Source organism: Phyllobates terribilis, unplaced genomic scaffold (genome assembly GCF_046119375.1).
Source record: "Phyllobates terribilis strain yellow unplaced genomic scaffold, ASM4611937v1 Scaffold_10__3_contigs__length_209671492, whole genome shotgun sequence".
NCBI classification, from domain to species: domain Eukaryota; kingdom Metazoa; phylum Chordata; class Amphibia; order Anura; family Dendrobatidae; genus Phyllobates; species Phyllobates terribilis.
In genome coordinates this window covers 198,462,017-198,487,561 of record NW_027362770.1, presented here as the reverse complement: position 1 = coordinate 198,487,561, position 25,545 = coordinate 198,462,017, and positions in this window count along the sequence as shown.

Genomic DNA, 25,545 nt, shown 5'->3' with positions numbered 1-25,545 from the left:
GGAGAGGATTAGATACACGGCTCAGCAGATAGTATCACACAGGATATGATTAGATATATGGCTCAGCAGACAGTATCACACAAGATAGGATTAGATACACGGCTCAGCAGACAGTATCACACAGGAGAGGATTAGATACACGGCTCAGCAGACAGTATCACACAGGAGAGGATTAGATACACAGCTCAGCAGACAGTATCACACAGGAGAGGATTAGATACACAGCTCAGCAGACAGTATCACACAGGAGAGGATTAGATACACGGCTCAGCAGTTAGTATCACACAGGATATGATTAGATATATGGCTCAGCAGACAGTATCACACAAGATAGGATTAGATACACGGCTCAGCAGACAGTATCACACAGGAGAGGATTAGATACACGGCTCAGCAGACAGTATCACACAGGATAGGATTAGATACACGGCTCAGCAGTCAGTATCACACAGGATAGGATTAGATACACAGCTCAGCAGACAGTATCACACAGGATAGGATTAGATACACGGCTCAGCAGACAGTATCACACAGGATAGGATTAGATACACAGCTCAGCAGACAGTATCACACAGGAGAGGATTAGATACACGGCTCAGCAGACAGTATCACACAGGATAGGATTAGATACACGGCTCAGCAGACAGTATCACACAGGAGAGGATTAGATACACGGCTCAGCAGACAGTATCACACAGGATAGGATTAGATACACAGCTCAGCAGACAGTATCACACAGGAGAGGATTAGATACACGGCTCAGCAGATAGTATCACACAGGATAGGATTAGATACACGGCTCAGGAGACGGGATCACACAGGAGAGGATTAGATACACGGCTCAGCAGACGGTATCACACAGGAGAGGATTAGATACACGGCTCAGCAGACAGTATCACACAGGAGAGGATTAGATACACGGCTCAGCAGACAGTATCACACAGGAGAGGATTAGATACACGGCTCAGCAGACAGTATCACACAGGAGAGGATTAGATACACGGCTGAGCAGTCAGTATCACACAGGAGAGGATTAGATACACAGCTCAGCAGACAGTATCACACAGGAGAGGATTAGATACACGGCTCAGCAGACAGTATCACACAGGATAGGATTAGATACACTGCTCAGCAGACAGTATCACACAGGAGAGGATTAGATACACGGCTGAGCAGTCAGTATCACACAGGAGAGGATTAGATACACAGCTCAGCAGACAGTATCACACAGGAGAGGATTAGATACACGGCTCAGCAGACAGTATCACACAGGAGAGGATTAGATACACGGCTCAGCAGACAGTATCACACAGGAGAGGATTAGATACACGGCTGAGCAGTCAGTATCACACAGGAGAGGATTAGATACACAGCTCAGCAGACAGTATCACACAGGAGAGGATTAGATACACGGCTCAGCAGACAGTATCACACAGGAGAGGATTAGATACATAGCTCAGCAGACAGTGTCACACAGGAGAGAATTAGATACACGGCTCAGCAGAAAGTATCACACAGGAGAGGATTAGATACACAGCTCAGCAGACAGTATCACACAGGAGAGGATTAGATACACGGCTCAGCAGACAGTATCACACAGGAGAGGATTAGATACACAGCTCAGCAGACAGTGTCACACAGGAGAGGATTAGATACACAGCTCAGCAGACAGTATCACACAGGACAGGATTAGATACACAGCTCAGCAGACAGTATCACACAGGAGAGGATTAGATACACGGCTCAGCAGACAGTATCACACAGGAGAGGATTAGATACACAGCTCAGCAGACAGTATCACACAGGACAGGATTAGATACACAGCTCAGCAGACAGTATCACACAGGAGAGAATTAGATACACGGCTCAGCAGACAGTATCACACAGGAGAGGATTAGATACACGGCTCAGCAGTCAGTATCACACAGGAGAGGATTAGATACACAGCTCAGCAGACAGTATCACACAGGAGAGGATTAGATACACGGCTCAGCAGACAGTATCACACAGGATAGGATTAGATACACGGCTCAGCAGAGAGTATCACACAGGAGAGGATTAGATACACGGCTCAGGAGACAGTATCACACAGGAGAGGATTAGATACACGGCTCAGGAGACAGTGTCACACAGGAGAGAATTAGATACACGGCTCAGCAGACAGTATCACACAGGAGAGGATTAGATACACGGCTCAGCAGACAGTATCACACAGGAGAGGATTAGATACACGGCTCAGGAGACAGTATCACACAGGAGAGGATTAGATACACGGCTCAGCAGACAGTATCACACAGGAGAGGATTAGATACACGGCTCAGCAGACAGTATCACACAGGAGAGGATTAGATACACGGCTCAGGAGACAGTATCACACAGGATAGGATTAGATACACGGCTCAGCAGACGGTATCACACAGGAGAGGATTAGATACACAGCTCAGCAGACAGTATCACACAGGAGAGGATTAGATACACGGCTCAGCAGACGGTATCACACAGGAGAGGATTAGATACACGGCTCAGCAGACAGTATCACACAGGATAGGATTAGATACACAGCTCAGCAGACAGTATCACACAAGAGAGGATTAGATACACGGCTCAGCAGACAGTATCACACAGGAGAGGATTAGATACACGGCTCAGCAGTCAGTATCACACAGGAGAGGATTAGATACACGGCTCAGCAGACAGTATCACACAGGAGAGGATTAGATACACGGCTCAGCAGTCAGTATCACACAGGAGAGGATTAGATACACGGCTCAGCAGACAGTATCACACAGGATAGGATTAGATACACGGCTCAGCAGATAGTATCACACAGGATAGGATTAGATACACGGCTCAGGAGACGGTATCACACAGGAGAGGATTAGATACACGGCTCAGCAGACGGTATCACACAGGATAGGATTAGATACACAGCTCAGCAGACAGTATCACACAGGAGAGGATTAGATACACGGCTCAGCAGACAGTATCACACAGGAGAGGATTAGATACACGGCTCAGCAGACAGTATCACACAGGAGAGGATTAGATACACAGCTCAGCAGACAGTATCACACAGGAGAGGATTAGATACACGGCTCAGCAGACAGTATCACACAGGAGAGGATTAGATACACGGCTCAGCAGACAGTATCACACAGGATAGGATTAGATACACGGCTCAGCAGACGGTATCACACAGGAGAGGATTAGATACACGGCTCAGCAGACAGTATCACACAGGAGAGGATTAGATACACGGCTCAGCAGACGGTATCACACAGGAGAGGATTAGATACACGGCTCAGCAGACAGTATCACACAGGAGAGGATTAGATACACGGCTCAGCAGACAGTATCACACAGGACAGGATTAGATACACAGCTCAGCAGACAGTATCACACAGGAGAGGATTAGATACACGGCTCAGCAGACAGTATCACACAGGAGAGGATTAGATACACGGCTCAGCAGACAGTGTCACACAGGATAGGATTAGATACACAGCTCAGCAGACAGTATCACACAGGAGAGGATTAGATACACGGCTCAGCAGACAGTATCACACAGGAGAGGATTAGATACACGGCTCAGCAGACAGTGTCACACAGGATAGGATTAGATACACAGCTCAGCAGACAGTATCATACAGGAGAGGATTAGATACACGGCTCAGCAGACAGTATCACACAGGAGAGGATTAGATACACAGCTCAGCAGACAGTATCACACAGGAGAGGATTAGATACACGGCTCAGCAGACAGTGTCACACAGGATAGGATTAGATACACGGCTCAGCAGACAGTATCACACAGGAGAGGATTAGATACACGGCTCAGCAGACAGTGTCACACAGGATAGGATTAGATACACGGCTCAGCAGACAGTATCACACAGGAGAGGATTAGATACACGGCTCAGCAGACAGTATCACACAGGAGAGGATTAGATACACAGCTCAGCAGACAGTATCATACAGGAGAGGATTAGATACACGGCTCAGCAGACAGTATCACACAGGAGAGGATTAGATACACGGCTCAGCAGACAGTATCACACAGGAGAGGATTAGATACACGGCTCAGCAGACAGTATCACACAGCATAGGATTAGATACACGTCTCAGCAGACAGTATCACACAGGAGAGGATTAGATACACGGCTCAGCAGACAGTATCACACAGCATAGGATTAGATACACGGCTCAGCAGACAGTATCACACAGGAGAGGATTAGATACACGGCTCAGCAGACAGTATCACACAGGAGAGGATTAGATACACGGCTCAGCAGACAGTATCACACAGGAGAGGATTAGATACATGGCTCAGCAGACAGTATCACACAGGATAGGATTAGATACACGGCTCAGCAGACAGTATCACACAGGATAGGATTAGATACATGGCTCAGCAGACAGTATCACACAGGATAGGATTAGATACACGGCTCAGCAGACAGTATCACACAGGAGAGGATTAGATACACGGCTCAGCAGACAGTATCACACAGGAGAGGATTAGATACACGGCTCAGCAGACAGTATCACACAGGAGAGGATTAGATACATGGCTCAGCAGACAGTATCACACAGGAGAGTATTAGATACACAGCTCAGCAGACAGTATCACACAGGATAGGATTAGATACACGGCTCAGAAGACAGTATCACACAGGAGAGGATTAGATACACAGCTCAGCAGACAGTATCACACAGGATAGGATTAGATACACGGCTCAGCAGTCAGTATCACACAGGAGAGGATTAGATACACGGCTCAGCAGACAGTATCACACAGGAGAGGATTAGATACACTGCTCAGCAGACAGTATCACACAGGATAGGATTAGATACACGGCTCAGCAGACAGTATCACACAGGAGAGGATTAGATACAGGGCTCAGCAGACAGTATCACACAGGATAGGATTAGATACACGGCTCAGCAGACAGTATCACACAGGAGAGGATTAGATACACGGCTCAGCAGACAGTATCACACAGGAGAGGATTAGATACACGGCGCAGCAGTCAGTATCACACAGGATAGGATTAGATACACGGCTCAGCAGACAGTATCACACAGGAGAGGATTAGATACACGGTTCAGCAGACAGTATCACACAGGAGAGGATTAGATACACAGCTCAGCAGACAGTATCACACAGGAGAGGATTAGATAGACGGCTCAGCAGACGGTATCACACAGGAGAGGATTAGATACACGGCTCAGCAGACAGTATCACACAGGATAGGATTAGATACACGGCTCAGCAGACAGTATCACACAGGAGAGGATTAGATACACGGTTCAGCAGACAGTATCACACAGGAGAGGATTAGATACACGGCTCAGCAGACAGTATCACACAGGAGAGGATTAGATACACGGTTCAGCAGACAGTATCACACAGGAGAGGATTAGATACACGGCTCAGCAGACAGTATCACACAGGAGAGGATTAGATAGACGGCTCAGCAGACGGTATCACACAGGAGAGGATTAGATACACGGCTCAGCAGACAGTATCACACAGGATAGGATTAGATACACGGCTCAGCAGACAGTATCACACAGGAGAGGATTAGATACACGGTTCAGCAGACAGTATCACACAGGAGAGGATTAGATACACAGCTCAGCAGACAGTATCACACAGGATAGGATTAGATACACGGCTCAGCAGACAGTATCACACAGGATAGGATTAGATACACGGCTCAGCAGACAGTATCACACAGGATAGGATTAGATACACAGCTCAGCAGACAGTATCACACAGGATAGGATTAGATACACAGCTCAGCAGACGGTATCACACAGGAGAGGATTAGATACACGGCTCGGCAGACGGTATCACACAGGAAAGGATTAGATACACGGCTCAGCAGACAGTATCACACAGGAGAGGATTAGATACACGGCTCAGCAGACGGTATCACACAGGAGAGGATTAGATACACGGCTCAGCAGACAGTATCACACAGGATAGGATTAGATACACGGCTCAGCAGACAGTATCACACAGGAGAGGATTAGATACACGGCTCAGCAGACAGTATCACACAGGATAGGATTAGATACAGGGCTCAGCAGACAGTATCACACAGGAGAGGATTAGATACACGGCTCAGCAGACAGTATCACACAGGAGAGGATTAGATACACGGCTCAGCAGACAGTATCACACAGGAGAGGATTAGATACACAGCTCAGCAGACGGTATCACACAGGAGAGGATTAGATACACGGCTCAGCAGACAGTATCACACAGGAGAGGATTAGATACACAGCTCAGCAGACGGTATCACACAGGAGAGGATTAGATACACGGCTCGGCAGACGGTATCACACAGCATAGGATTAGATACACAGCTCAGCAGACAGTATCACACAGGAGAGGATTAGATACACGGCTCAGCAGTCAGTATCACACAGGATAGGATTAGATACACGGCTCAGCAGACAGTATCACACAGGAGAGGATTAGATAGACGGCTCAGCAGACGGTATCACACAGGAGAGGATTAGATACACGGCTCAGCAGACAGTATCACACAGGAGAAGATTAGATACACGGCTCAGCAGACAGTATCACACAGGAGAGGATTAGATACACGGCTCAGCAGACGGTATCACACAGGAGAGGATTAGATACAACGCTCAGCAGATAGTATCACACAGGAGAGGATTAGATACACGGCTCAGCAGACAGTATCACACAGGAGAGGATTAGATACACGGCTCAGCAGACAGTATCACACAGGATAGGATTAGATACACAGCTCAGCAGACAGTATCACACAGGATAGGATTAGATACACGGCTCAGCAGTCAGTATCACACAGGAGAGGATTAGATACACGGCTCAGCAGACAGTATCACACAGGATAGGATTAGATACACAGCTCAGCAGACAGTATCACACAGGATAGGATTAGATACACGGCTCAGCAGACAGTATCACACAGGATAGGATTAGATACACGGCTCAGCAGACAGTATCACACAGGAGAGGATTAGATACACGGCTCAGCAGACAGTATCACACAGGAGAGGATTAGATACACGGCTCAGCAGACAGTATCACACAGGAGAGGATTAGATACACAGCTCAGCAGACAGTATCACACAGGAGAGGATTAGATACACGGCTCAGCAGACAGTATCACACAGGAGAGGATTAGATACACGGCTCAGCAGCCAGTATCACACAGGAGAGGATTAGATACACAGCTCAGCAGACAGTATCACACAGGAGAGGATTAGATACACGGCTCAGCAGACAGTATCACACAGGAGAGGATTAGATACATGGCTCAGCAGACAGTATCACACAGGAGAGGATTAGATACACGGCTCAGCAGACAGTATCACACAGGAGAGGATTAGATACATGGCTCAGCAGACAGTATCACACAGGAGAGGATTAGATACACGGCTCAGCAGACAGTATCACACAGGAGAGGATTAGATACACGGCTCAGCAGACAGTATCACACAGGAGAGGATTAGATACACGGCTCAGCAGACAGTATCACACAGGAGAGGATTAGATACATGGCTCAGCAGACGGTATTACACAATATAATATTAGATATCTGCGGCTCTATAACTTTGCTTTCTTGGTTTTCTTGCTCGGCCGTGGATATCGAGGTCCTGGCAGCCGCTGTGAAACCTATAGATTTCATGCTATTAGCCATTATCTTCCTTTTGCGATTGATTTTCAATAAATGACAGAATCCAGGAACTTTTGTATCAATCTGAATGATCTGCGGCATCTGACAACGCTTATCTATCATAAAACTATTGATAATTTTACGGCCCTTTAAACTTCTGAGGTCAAAGGTTACAGACTTTAACAGCCTGAGCCGCCGCTCTGTTCAAGATGACGGCAGGAAGATGTGACATCTGTTGGATGAGACGATTTCCACCACCGCAGAATTACCCCCTTTCTAAAAAGAGAAGAAGCAGCCAATAAAGCGCAGAGCCGACCGTTAGGACGCGCGTCGCGTCTGCAGAGAAAATATTTAAGATTCAATTTCGACTTCTGTTGTGATAAAAGTTTGCGGAATGTTTAACTTTGTAAAATAAGATGAACCCGTAATGGTTTTCAAGAACCACTTAGAATCAAAATTCCAGCGTCGTCAGCAAATTACAACATTATTTCCAAAATCCTCGGCTTCTGTATCTGCTGCGCGTCCAGACCACAACTCACCGGGAACAGCGGCGGGGGGAGGTGATGAGTTTCATCTCAGACATGAGCTAATTTTTTTTTTTATATATATATAATAGGGTTTCTTACCAAGTGACTGTAAGCTAATAGCAATGTAAATACATAACGTAGAGTCGGAAAACGGGGAAGGAGGCAACGAAAATTCTCCAGTATGTGGGAGAAAGTCTGCGGAGAATCCACCATGGATTCAGTTACTATTCAAAATAATCCAAAGAGGAGAACGTTCAGCCGTCTATATAATACTGCCCCCAAATGCCTGGAAAAGTACAACTGCTATAAGGTTACCGCCTGTGTGCAAGAATGTATCTACTATAATACTGCCCCCTATGTACAAGAATATAACTACTATAATACTGCTCCTATGTACAAGAATATAACTACTATAATACTGCTCCTATATACAAGAATATAACTACTATAATACTGAACCTATGTACAAGAATATAACTACTATAATACTGAACCTATGTACAAGAATATAACTACTATAATACTGCTCCTATGTACAAGAATATAACTACTATAATACTGCTCCTATGTACAAGACTATAACTACTATAATACTGCCCCCTATGTACAAGAATATAACTACAATAATACTGCCCCTATGTACAAGAATATAACTACTATAATACTGCCCCCTATGTACAAGAATATAACTACTATAATACACCCCTATGTACAAGAATATAACTACTATAATACTGCCCCTATGTAGAAGAATATAACTACTATAATACTGCTCCTATGTACAAGAATATAACTACTATAATACTGACCCCTATGTACAAGAATATAACTACTATAATACTGCCCCCTATGTACAAGAATATAACTACTATAATACTGCTCCCTATGTACAAGAATATAACTACTATAATACTGCTCCTATGTACAAGAATATAACTACTATAATACTGCCCCCTATATACAAGAATATAACTACTATAATACTGCCCCTATGTACAAGAATATAACTACTATAATACTGCCCCCTATGTACAAGAATATAACTCCTCTAATACTGCCTCCTTTGTACAAGAATATAGCTACTATAATACTGCTCCTATATATAACAATATAACTACTATAATACTGCTCCTATGTACAAGAATATAACTACTATAATACTGCCCCCTATGTACAAGAATATAACTCCTCTAATACTGCCTCCTTTGTACAAGAATATAGCTACTATAATACTGCTCCTATATATAACAATATAACTACTATAATACTGCTCCCTATATATAAGAATATAACTACTATAATACTGCCCCCTATATACAAGAATATAACTACTATAATACTGCCCCTATGTACAAGAATATAACTACTATAATACTGCTCCTATGTACAAGAATATAACTACTATAATACTGCCCCTATGTACAAGAATATAACTACTATAATACTGCTCCTATGTACAAGAATATAACTACTATAATACTGCTCCTATGTACAAGAATATAACTACTATAATACTGCTCCTATGTACAAGAATATAACTACTATAATACTGCTCCCTATATACAAGAATATAACTACTATAATACTGCTCCTATGTACAAGAATATAACTACTATAATACTGCCCCTATGTACAAGAATATAACTACTATGATACTGCCCCCTATGTGCAAGAATATAACTCCTATAATACTGCCTCCTATGTACAAGAATATAGCTACTATAATATTGCTCCTATACATAACAATATAACTACTATAATACTGCTCCCTATATACAAGAATATAACTACTATAATACTGCTCCTATGTACAAGAATATAACTACTATAATACTGCCCCCTATGTACAAGAATATAACTACTATAATACTGCCCCTATGTACAGGAATATAACTACTATAATACAGCTCCTATGTACAAGCATATAACTACTATAATACTGCCCCTATGTACAAGGATATAACTGCTATAATATTGCCCCTATGTACAAGAATATAACTAATAAAATACTGCCCCTATGTACAGGAATATAACTACTATAATACTGCTCCTATATACAAGAATATAACTACTATAATACTGCCCCTATGTACAAGAATATAACTACTATAATACTGCTCCTATGTACAAGAATATAACTATTATAATACTGCTCCTATATACAAGAATATAACTACTATAATACTGCTCCTATGTACAAGAATATAACTGCTATAATATTGCCCCTATGTACAAGAATATAACTAATATAACACTGCCCCTATGTACAGGAATATAACTACTATAATACTGCCCCTATGTACAAGAAAATAACTACTATAATACTGCTCCTATGTACAAGAATATAACTACCATAATACTGCTCCTATGTACAAGAATATAAGTACTATAATACTGCTCCTATGTACAAGAATATAACTACTATAATACTGCTCCTATGTACAAGAATATAACTACTATAATACTGCTCCTATGTACAAGAATATAACTACTATAATACTGCTCCTATGTACAAGAATATAACTACTATAATACTGCCCCCTATGTACAAGAATATAACTCCTATAATACTGCCTCATTTGTACAAGAATATAGCTACTATAATACTGCTCCTATATATAACAATATAACTACTATAATACTGCTCCCTATATACTTGAATATAACTACTATAATACTGCTCTTATATACAAGAATATAACTATTATAATACTGCCCCTATGTACAAGAATATAACTACTATAATACTGCCCCCTATGTACAAGAATATAACTACTATAATACTGCCCCTACGTACAGGAATATAACTACTATAATACTGTTCCTATGTACAAGAATATAACTACTATAATACTGCCCCTATGTACAGGAATATAACTACTATAATACTGCTCCTATGTACAAGAATATAACTACTATAATACTGCCCCTATGTACAAGAATATAACTACTATAATACTGCTCCTATGTACAAGAATATAACTACTATAATACTGCCCCTATGTACAAGAATATAACTACTATAATACTGCCCCCTATGTACAAGAATATAACTACTATAATTCTGCCCCCTATGTACAAGAAGATAACTACTATAATACTGCCCCCTATGTACAAGAATATAACTACTATAATACTGCCCATATGTACAAGAATATAACTACTATAATACTGCTCCTATGTACAAGAATATAACTACTATAATACTGCTCCTATATACAAAAATATAACTACTATAATACTGCCCCTATGTACAAGAATATAACTACTATAATACTGCTCCTATGTACAAGAATATAACTACTATAATACTGCTCCTATGTACAAGAATATAACTACTATAATACTGCTCCTATATACAAGAATATAGCTACTATAATACTGCCCCCTATGTACAAGAATATAACTACTATAATACTGCTCCTATGTACAAGAATATAACTACTATAATACTGCTCCTATGTACAAGAATATAACTACTATAATACTGCCCCCTATGTACAAGAATATAACTACCATAATACTGCCCCCTATGTACAAGAATATAACTACTATAATACTGCCCCCTATGTACAAGAATATAACTACTATAATACTACTCCCTATGTACAAGAATATAACTACTATAATACTGCTCCTATGTACAAGAATATAACTACTATAATACTGCTCCTATGTACAAGAATATAACTACTATAATACTGCTCCTATGTACAAGAATATAACTACTATAATACTGCCCCCTATGTACAAGAATATAACTACCATAATACTGCCCCCTATGTACAAGAATATAACTACTATAATACTGCCCCCTATGTACAAGAATATAACTACTATAATACTACTCCCTATGTACAAGAATATAACTACTATAATACTGCTCCTATGTACAAGAATATAACTACTATAATACTGCTCCTATGTACAAGAATATAACTACTATAATACTGCTCCTATGTACAAGAATATAACTACTATAATACTGCCCCTATGTACAGGAATATAACTACTATAATACTGCTCCTATATACAAGAATATAACTACTATAATACTGCCCCTATGTACAAGAATATAACTACTATAATACTGCTCCTATGTACAAGAATATAACTACTATAATACTGCCCCTATGTACAATAATATAAGTACTATAATACTGCTCCCTGTATACAAGAATATAACTACTAAAATACTGCTCCCTATGTACAAGAATATAACTACTATAATACTGCCCCCTATGTACAAGAATATAACTAATATAATACTGCCCCTATGTACAGGAATATAACTACTATAATACTGCTCCTATATACAAGAATATAACTACTATAATACTGCCCCTATGTACAGGAATATAACTACTATAATACTGCCCCTATGTACAAGAATATAACTACTAAAATACTTCTCCTATGTACAAGAATATAACTACTATAATACTGCTCCTATGTACAAGAATATAACTACTATAATACTGCTCCTATGTACAAGAATATAACTACTATAATACTGCCCCCTATGTACAAGAATATAACTCCTATAATACTGCCTCTTATGTACAAGAATATAGCTACTATAATACTGCTCCTATATATAACAATATAACTACTATAATACTGCTCCCTATATACAAGAATATAACTACTATAATACTGCTCCTATGTACAAGAATATAACTACTATAATACTGCTCCCTATGTACAAGAATATAACTACTATAATACTGCCCCCTATGTACAAGAATATAACTAATATAATACTGCCCCTATGTACAGGAATATAACTACTATAATACTGCTCCTATATACAAAAATATAACTACTATAATACTGCCCCTATGTACAAGAATATAACTACTATAATACTGCCCCTATGTACAAGAATATAACTACTATAATACTGCTCCTATGTACAAGAATATAACTACCATAATACTGCTCCTATGTACAACAATATAACTACTATAATACTGCTCCTATGTACAAGAATATAACTACTATAATACTGCCCCCTATATACAGGAATATAACTACTATAATACTGCCCCCTATGTACAAGAATATAACTACTATAATACTGCCCCCTATGTACAAGAATATAACTACTATAATACTGCCCCCTATGTACAAGAATATAACTCCTATAATACTGCCTCTTATATACAAGAATATAGCTACTATAATACAGCTCCTATATATAACAATATAACTACTATAATACTGCTCCTATGTACAAGAATATAACTACTATAATACTGCTCCCTATGTACAAGAATATAACTACTATAATACTGCCCCCTATGTACAAGAATATAACTCCTATAATACTGCCTCCTATGTACAAGAATATAGCTACTATAATACTGCTCCTATGTATAACAATATAACTACTATAATACTGCCCCCTATGTACAAGAATATAACTACTATAATACTGCCCCCTATGAACAAGAATATAACTACTATAATATTGCCCCCTATGTACAAGAATATAACTACTATAATACTGCTCCCTATATACAAGAATATAACTACTATAATACTGTTCCTATGTACAAGAATATAACTACTATAATACTGCTCCTATGTACAAGAAAATAACTACTATAATACTGCCTCTTATGTACAAGAATACAACTACTATAATACTGCTCCTATGTACAAGAATATAACTACTATAATACTGCTCCTATGTACAAGAATATAACTACTATAATACTGCCCCCTTTGTACAAGAATATAACTCCTATAATACTGCCTCCTTTGTACAAGAATATAGCTACTATAATACTGATCCTATATATAACAATATAACTACTATAATACTGCTCCCTATATACAAGAATATAACTACTATAATACTGCTCCTATGTACAAGAATATAACTACTATAATACTGCTCCCTATGTACAAGAATATAACTACTATGACACTGACCCTATGTGCAAGAATATAACTCCTATAATACTGCCTCCTATGTACAAGAATATAGCTACTATAATACTGCTCCTATATATAACAATATAACTACTATAATACTGCTCCCTATATACAAGAATATAACTACTATAATACTGCTCCTATGTACAAGAATATAACTACTATAATACTGCCCCTATGTACAAGAATATAACTACTATGATACTGCCCCCTATGTGCAAGAATATAACTCCTATAATACTGCCTCCTATGTACAAGAATATAGCTACTATAATACTGCTCCTATATATAACAATATAACTACTATAATACTGCTCCCTATATACAAGAATATAACTACTATAATACTGCTCCTATATACAAGAATATAACTACTATAATACTGCCCCCTATGTACAAGAATATAACTACTATAATACTGCCCCTATGTACAGGAATATAACTACTATAATACAGCTCCTATATACAAGCATATAACTACTATAATACTGCCCCTATGTACAAGGATATAACTGCTATAATATTGCCCCTATGTACAAGAATATAACTAATATAATACTGCCCCTATGTACAGGAATATAACTATTATAATACTGCTCCTATATACAAGAATATAACTACTATAATACTGCCCCTATGTACAAGAATATAACTACTATAATACTGCTCCTATGTACAAGAATATAACTATTATAATACTGCTCCTATATACAAGAATATAACTACTATAATACTGCTCCTATGTACAAGAATATAACTGCTATAATATTGCCCCTATGTACAAGAATATAACTAATATAATACTGCCCCTATGTACAGGAATATAACTACTATAATACTGCTCCTATATACAAGAATATAACTACTATAATACTGCTCCTATGTACAAGAATATAACTACTATAATACTGCTCCTATGTACAAGAATATAACTACTATAATACTGCCCCCTATGTACAAGAATATAACTACCATAATACTGCCCCCTATGTACAAGAATATAACTCCTATAATACTGCCTCATTTGTACAAGAATATAGCACTATAATACTGCTCCTATATATAACAATATAACTACTATAAAACTGCTCCCTATATACAAGAATATAACTACTATAATACTGCTCCTATATACAAGAATATAACTATTATAATACTGCTCCTATGTACAAGAATATAACTACTATAATACTGCCCCTATGTACAAGAATATAACTACTATAATACTGCTCCTATGTACAAGAATATAACTACTATAATACTGCTCCTATATACAAGAATATAACTACTATAATACTGCCCCCTATGTACAAGAATATAACTACTATAATACTGCTCCTATGTACAAGAGTATAACTACTATAATACTGCTCCTATGTACAAGAATATAACTACTATAATACTGCCCCCTATGTACAAGAATATAACTCCTATAATACTGCCTCCTTTGTAGAAGAATATAGCTACTATAATACTGCTCCTATATATAACAATATAACTACTATAATACTGCTCCCTATATACAAGAATATAACTACTATAATACTGCTCCCTATATACAAGAATATAACTACTATAATACTGCTCCTATGTACAAGAATATAACTACTATAATAGTGCTCCCTATGTACAAGAATATAACTACTATGACACTGCTCCCTATGTGCAAGAATATAAGTCCTATAATACTGCCTCCTATGTACAAGAAAATAGCTACTATAATACTGCTCCTATATATAACAATATAACTACTATAATACTGCTCCCTATATACAAGAATATAACTACTATAATACTGCTCCTATGTACAAGAATATAACTACTATAATACTGCCCCTATGTACAAGAATATAACTACTATGATACTGCCCCCTATGTGCAAGAATATAACTCCTATAATACTGCCTCCTATGTACAAGAATATAGCTACTATAATACTGCTCCTATACATAACAATATAACTACTATAATACTGCTCCCTATATACAAGAATATAACTACTATAATACTGCTCCTATGTACAAGAATATAACTACTATAATACTGCCCCTATGTACAGGAATATAACTACTATAATACTGCTCCTATGAACAAGCATATAACTACTATAATACTGCCCCTATGTACAAGAATATATCTACTATAATACTGCTCCTATGTACAAGAATATAACTGCTATAATATTGCCCCTATGTACAAGAATATAACTAATATAATACTGCCCCTATGTACAGAAATATAACTACTATAATACTGCTCCTATATACAAGAATATAACTACTATAATACTACCCCTATGTACAAGAATATAACTACTATAATACTGCTCCTATGTACAAGAATATAACTACCATAATACTGCTCCTATGTACAAGAATATAAGTACTATAATACTGCTCCTATGTACAAGAATATAACTGCTATAATATTGCCCCTATGTACAAGAATATAACTAATATAATACTGCCCCTATGTACAGGAATATAACTACTATAATACTGCTCCTATATACAAGAATATAACTACTATAATACTACCCCTATGTACAAGAATATAACTACTATAATACTGCTCCTATGTACAAGAATATAACTACCATAATACTGCTCCTGTGTACAAGAATATAAGTACTGTAATACTGCTCCTATGTACAAGAATATAACTACTATAATACTGCTCCTATGTACAAGAATATAACTATTATAATACTGCCCCTATGTACAAGAATATAACTACTATAATACTGCCCCCTATGTACAAGAATATAACTACTATAATACTGCTCCCTATGTACAAGAATATAACTACTATAATACTGCTCCTATGTACAAGAATATAACTACTATAATACTGCCCCCTATATACAAGAATATAACTACTATAATACTGCCCCTATGTACAAGAATATAACTACTATAATACTGCTCCTATATACAAGAATATAACTACTATAATACTGCTCCTATGTACAAGAATATAACTACTATAATACTGCCCCTATGTACAAGAATATAACGACTATAATACTGCCTCTTATGTACAAGAATATAACTACTATAATACTGCTCCTATGTACAAGAATATAACTACTATAATACTGCTCCTATGTACAAGAATATAACTACTATAATACTGCCCCCTATGTACAAGAATATAACTCCTCTAATACTGCCTCCTTTGTACAAGAATATAGCTACTATAATACTGCTCCTATATATAACAATATAACTACTATAATACTGCTCCCTATATATAAGAATATAACTACTATAATACTGCTCCTATGTACAAGAATATAACTACTATAATACTGCTCCCTATGTACAAGAATATAACTACTATGACACTGCCCCCTATGTGCAAGAATATAACTCCTATAATACTGCCTCCTATGTACAAGAATATAGCTACTATAATACTGCTCCTATATATAACAATATAACTACTATAATACTGCTCCCTATATACAAGAATATAACTACTATAATGCTGCTCCTATGTACAAGAATATAACTACTATAATACTGCCCCTATGTACAAGAATATAACTACTATGATACTGCCCCCTATGTGCAAGAATATAACTCCTATAATACTGCCTCCTATGTACAAGAATATAGCTACTATAATACTGCTCCTATACATAACAATATAACTACTATAATACTGCTCCCTATATACAAGAATATAACTACTATAATACTGCTCCTATGTACAAGAATATAACTACTATAATACTGCCCCCTATGTACAAGAATATAACTACTATAATACTGCCCCTATGTACAGGAATATAACTACTATAATACAGCTCCTATGTACAAGCATATAACTACTATAATACTGCCCCTATGTACAAGGATATAACTGCTATAATATTGCTCCTATGTACAAGAATATAACTAATATAATACTGCCCCTATGTACAGGAATATAACTACTATAATACTGCTCCTATATACAAGAATATAACTACTATAATACTGCCCCTATGTACAAGAATATAACTACTATAATACTGCTCCTATGTACAAGAATATAACTATTATAATACTGCTCCTATATACAAGAATATAACTACTATAATACTGCTCCTATGTACAAGAATATAACTGCTATAATATTGCCCCTATGTACAAGAATATAACTAATATAACACTGCCCCTATGTACAGGAATATAACTACTATAATACTGCCCCTATGTACAAGAAAATAACTACTATAATACTGCTCCTATGTACAAGAATATAACTACCATAATACTGCTCCTATGTACAAGAATATAAGTACTATAATACTGCTCCTATGTACAAGAATATAACTACTATAATACTGCTCCTATGTACAAGAATATAACTACTATAATACTGCTCCTATGTACAAGAATATAACTACTATAATACTGCTCCTATGTACAAGAATATAACTACTATAATACTGCCCCCTATGTACAAGAATATAACTCCTATAATACTGCCTCATTTGTACAAGAATATAGCTACTATAATACTGCTCCTATATATAACAATATAACTACTATAATACTGCTCCCTATATATATGAATATAACTACTATAATACTGCTCTTATATACAAGAATATTACTAATATAACACTGCCCCTATGTACAGGAATATAACTACTATAATACTGCTCCTATATACAAGAATAAAACTACTATAATACTGCCCCTATGTACAAGAAAATAACTACTATAATACTGCTGCTATGTACAAGAATATAACTACCATAATACTGCTCCTATGTACAAGAATATAAGTACTATAATACTGCTCCTATGTACAAGAATATAACTACTATAATACTGCTCCTATGTACAAGAATATAACTACTATAATACTGCTCCTATGTACAAGAATATAACTACTATAATACTGCTCCTATGTACAAGAATATAACTACTATAATACTGCCCCCTATGTACAAGAATATAACTCCTATAATACTGCCTCATTTGTACAAGAATATAGCTACTATAATACTGCTCCTATATATAACAATATAAATACTATAATACTGCTCCCTATATACTTGAATATAACTACTATAATACTGCTCTTATATACAAGAATATAACTATTATAATACTGCCCCTATGTACAAGAATATAACTACTATAATACTGCCCCCTATGTACAAGAATATAACTACTATAATACTGCCCCTACGTACAGGAATATAACTACTATAATACTGTTCCTATGTACAAGAATATAACTACTATAATACTGCCCCTATGTACAGGAATATAACTACTATAATACTGCTCCTATGTACAAGAATATAACTACTATAATACTGCCCCTATGTACAAGAATATAACTACTATAATACTGCTCCTATGTACAAGAATATAACTACTATAATACTGCCCCTATGTACAAGAATATAACTACTATAATACTGCCCCCTATGTACAAGAATATAACTACTATAATTCTGCCCCCTATGTACAAGAAGATAACTACTATAATACTGCCCCCTATGTACAAGAATATAACTACTATAATACTGCCCCTATGTACAAGAATATAACTACTATAATACTGCTCCTATGTACAAGAATATAACTACTATAATACTGCTCCTATATACAAAAATATAACTACTATAATACTGCCCCTATGTACAAGAATATAACTACTATAATACTGCTCCTATGTACAAGAATATAACTACTATAATACTGCTCCTATGTACAAGAATATAACTACTATAATACTGCTCCTATGTACAAGAATATAACTACTATAATACTGCTCCTATATACAAGAATATAGCTACTATAATACTGCCCCCTATGTACAAGAATATAACTACTATAATACTGCTCCTATGTACAAGAATATAACTACTATAATACTGCTCCTATGTACAAGAATATAACTACTATAATACTGCCCCCTATGTACAAGAATATAACTACCATAATACTGCCCCCTATGTACAAGAATATAACTACTATAATACTGCCCCCTATGTACAAGAATATAACTACTATAATACTACTCCCTATGTACAAGAATATAACTACTATAATACTGCTCCTATGTACAAGAATATAACTACTATAATACTGCCCCCTATGTGCAAGAATATAACTACTATAATACTGCTCCTATATACAAGAATATAACTACTATAATACTGCTCCCTATATACAAGAATATAACTACTATAATACTGCCCCCTATGTACAAGAATATAACTACTATAATACTGCCCCCTATGTGCAAGAATATAACTACTATAATACTGCTCCTATATACAAGAATATAACTACTATAATACTGCTCCCTATATACAAGAATATAACTACTATAATACTGCTCCCTATGTACAAGAATATAACTACTATAATACTACTCCCTATGTACAAGAATATAACTACTATAATACTGCTCCTATGTACAAGAATATAACTACTATAATACTGCTCCTATGTACAAGAATATAACTACTATAATACTGCTCCTATGTACAAGAATATAACTACTATAATACTGCCCCTATGTACAGGAATATAACTACTATAATACTGCTCCTATATACAAGAATATAACTACTATAATACTGCCCCTATGTACAAGAATATAACTACTATAATACTGCTCCTATGTACAAGAATATAACTACTATAATACTGCTCCTATGTACAAGAATATAACTACTATAATACTGCCCCTATGTACAAGAATATAAGTACTATAATACTGCTCCCTGTATACAAGAATATAACTACTAAAATACTGCTCCCTATGTACAAGAATATAACTACTATAATACTGCCCCCTATGTACAAGAATATAACTACTATAATACTGCTCCTATGTACAAGAATATAACTACCATAATACTGCTCCTATGTACAAGAATATAACTGCTATAATATTGCCCCTATGTACAAGAATATAACTAATATAATACTGCCCCTATGTACAGGAATATAACTACTATAATACTGCTCCTATATACAAGAATATAACTACTATAATACTACCCCTATGTACAAGAATATAACTACTATAATACTGCTCCTATGTACAAGAATATAACTACCATAATACTGCTCCTATGTACAAGAATATAAGTACTATAATACTGCTCCTATGTACAAGAATATAACTGCTATAATATTGCCCCTATGTACAAGAATATAACTAATATAATACTGCCCCTATGTACAGGAATATAACTACTATAATACTGCTCCTATATACAAGAATATAACTACTATAATACTACCCCTATGTACAAGAATATAACTACTATAATACTGCTCCTATGTACAAGAATATAACTACCATAATACTGCTCCTATGTACAAGAATATAAGTACTGTAATACTGCTCCTATGTACAAGAATATAACTACTATAATACTGCTCCTATGTACAAGAATATAACTAATATAATACTGCTCCTATGTACAAGAATATAACTACTATAATACTGCCCCCTATGTACAAGAATATAACTCCTATAATACTGCCTCGTTTGTACAAGAATATAGCTACTATAACACTGCTCCTATATATAACAATATAACTACTATAATACTGCTCCCTATATACAAGAATATAACTACTATAATACTGCTCCTATATACAAGAATATAACTATTATAATACTGCCCCTATGTACAAGAATATAACTACTATAATACTGCCCCCTATGTACAAGAATATAACTACTATAATACTGCCACTATGTACAGGAATATAACTACTATAATACTGCTCCTTTGTACAAGAATATAACTACTATAATACTGCCCCTATGTACAGGAATATAACTACTATAATACTGCTCCTATGTACAAGAATATAACTACTATAACACTGCCCCTATGTACAAGAATATAACTACTATAATACTGCTCCTATGTACAAGAATATAACTACTATAATACTGCCCCTATGTACAAGAATATAACTACTAGAATACTGCCCCTATGTACAATAATTATAACTACTATAATACTGCTCCTATGTACAAGAATATAACTACTATAATACTGCTCCTATATACAAGAATATAACGACTATAATACTGCCCCTATGTACAAGAATATAACTACTATAATACTGCATCTATGTACAAGAATATAACTACTATAATACTGCTCCTATGTACAAGAATATAACTACTATAATACTGCCCCTATGTACAAGAATATAAATACTATAATACTGCTTCTATGTACAGGAATATAACTACTATAATACTGCCCCTATGCTCAGGAATATAACTACTATAATACTGCTCCTATGTACAAGCATATAACTACTATAATACTGCCCCTATGTACAAGAATATAACTACTATAATACTGCCCCCTATGTACAAGAATATAACTACTATAATACTGCCTCTATGTACAAGAATATAACTACTATAATACTGCTCCTATGTACAAGAATATAACTACTATAATACTGCTCCTATGTACAAGAATATAACTACTATCATACTGCTCCTATGTACAAGAATATAACTACTATAATACTGCTCCTATGTACAAGAATATAACTACTATAATACTGTCCCTATGTACAAGAATATATCTACTATAATACTGCTTCTATGTACAAGAATATAACTACTATAATACTGCTCCTATGCACAAGAATATAACTACTATAATACTGCCCCTATGTACAGGAATATAACTAGTATAATACTGCTCCTATATACAAGAATATAACTACTATAATACTGCCCCTATGCACAAGAATATAACTACTATAATACTGCCTCTATGTACAAGAATGTAACTACTATAATACTGCCCCCTATGTACAAGAATATAACTACTATAATACTGCTCCTATGTACAAGAGTATAACTACTATAATACTGCTCCTATGTACAAGAATATAACTACTATAATACTGATCCTATGTACAACAGTATAACTACTATAATACTGCTCCTATGTACAAAAATATAACTACTATAATACTGCCCCCTATGTAAAAGAATATAACTACTCTAATACTGCCTCCTATGTACAAGAATATAGCTACTATAATACTGCTCCTATATATAACAATATAACTACTAAAATACTGCTCCCTATATACATGAATATAACTACTATAATACTGCTCCTATGCACAAGAATATAACTACTATAATACTGCTCCTATGCACAAGAATATAACTACTATAATACTGCCCCTATGTACAGGAATATAACTAGTATAATACTGCTCCTATGTACAAGAATATAACTACTATAATACTGCTCCTATGTACAAGAATATAACTACTATAATACTGCCCCCTATGTACAAGAATATAACTGCTATAATACTGCCCCTATGTACAAGAATATAACTACTATAATACTGCTCCTATATACAAGAATTTAACTATTATAATACTGCTCCTATGTACAAGAATATAACCAATATAATACTGCCCCCTATGTACAAGAATATAACTACTATAATACTGCCCCCTATGTAAAAGAATATAACTACTATAATACTGCCCCCTATGTACAAGAATATAACTACTATAATACTGCTCCTATGTACAAAAATATAACTACTATAATACTGTTCCCTATGTAAAAGAATATAACTACTATAATACTGCTCCTATGTACAAGAATATAACTACTATAATACTGCTCCTATGTACAAGAATATAACTACTATAATACTGCTCCTATGTACAAGAATATAACTACTATAATACTGCCCCCTATGTACAAGAATATAACTGCTATAATACTGCCCCTATGTACAAAAATATAACTACTATAATACTGCTCCTATATACAAGAATATAACTATTATAATACTGCTCCTATGTACAAGAATATAACCACTATAATACTGCCCCCTATGTACAAGAATATAACTATTATAATACTGCCCCCTATGTAAAAGAATATAACTACTATAATACTGCCCCCTATGTACAAGAATATAACTACTATAATACTGCTCCTATGTGCAAAAATATAACTACTATAATACTGTCCCCTATGTAAAAGAATATAACTACTATAATACTGCTCCTATGTACAAGAATATAACTACTATAATACTGCTCCTATGTACAAGAATATAACTACTATAATACTGCTCCTATGTACAAGAATATAACTACTATAATACTGCCCCCATGTACAAGAATATAACTACTATAATACTGCCCCTATGTACAAGAATATAACTCCTATAATACTGCTCCTATGTACAAGAATATAATTACTATAATACTGCCCCCTATGTACAAGAATATAACTCCTATAATACTGCCTCCTATGTACAAGACTATAGCTACTATAATACTGCTCCTATATATAACAATATAACTACTATAATACTGCTCCCTATATACAAGAATATAACTACTATAATACTGCTCCCTATATACAAGAATATAACTACTATAATACTGCTCCCTATATACAAGAATATAACTACTATAATACTGCTCCTATGTACAAGAATATAACTACTATAATACTGCTCCTATATACAAGAATATAACTATTATAATACTGCTCCTATATACAAGAATATAACTATTATAATACTGCTCCTATATACAAGAATATAACTATTATAATACTGCTCCTATATACAAGAATATAACTACTATAATACTGCCCCCTATGTACAGGAATATAACTACTATAATACTGCTCCTATGTACAAGCATATAACTACTATTATACTGCTCCTATGTACAAGAATATAACTACCATAATACTGCCCCTATGTACAGGAATATAACTACTATAATACTGCTCCTATATACAAGAATATAACTACTATAATACTGCCCCTATGTACAAGAATATAACTACTATAATACTGCTCCTATGTACAAGAATATAACTACTATAATACTGCTCGTATATACAAGAATATATCTACTATAATACTGCCCCTATGTACAAGAATATAACTACTATTATACTGCCCCTATTTACAAGAATATAACTACTATAATACTGCTCCTATGTACAAGAATATAACTACTATAATACTGCTCCTATGTACAAGAATATAACTACTATAATACTGCTCCTATGTACAAGAATATAACTACTATAATACTGCTCCTATGTACAAGAATATAACTACCATAATACTGCCCCTATGTACAGGAATATAACTACTATAATACTGCTCCTATATACAAGAATATAACTACTATAATACTGCCCCTATGTACAAGAATATAACTACTATAATACTGCTCCTATGTACAAGAATATAACTACTATAATACTGCTCGTATATACAAGAATATAACTACTATAATACTGCCCCTATGTACAGGAATATAACTACTATAATACTGCTCCTATGTACAAGCATATAACTACTATAATACTGCCCCTATGT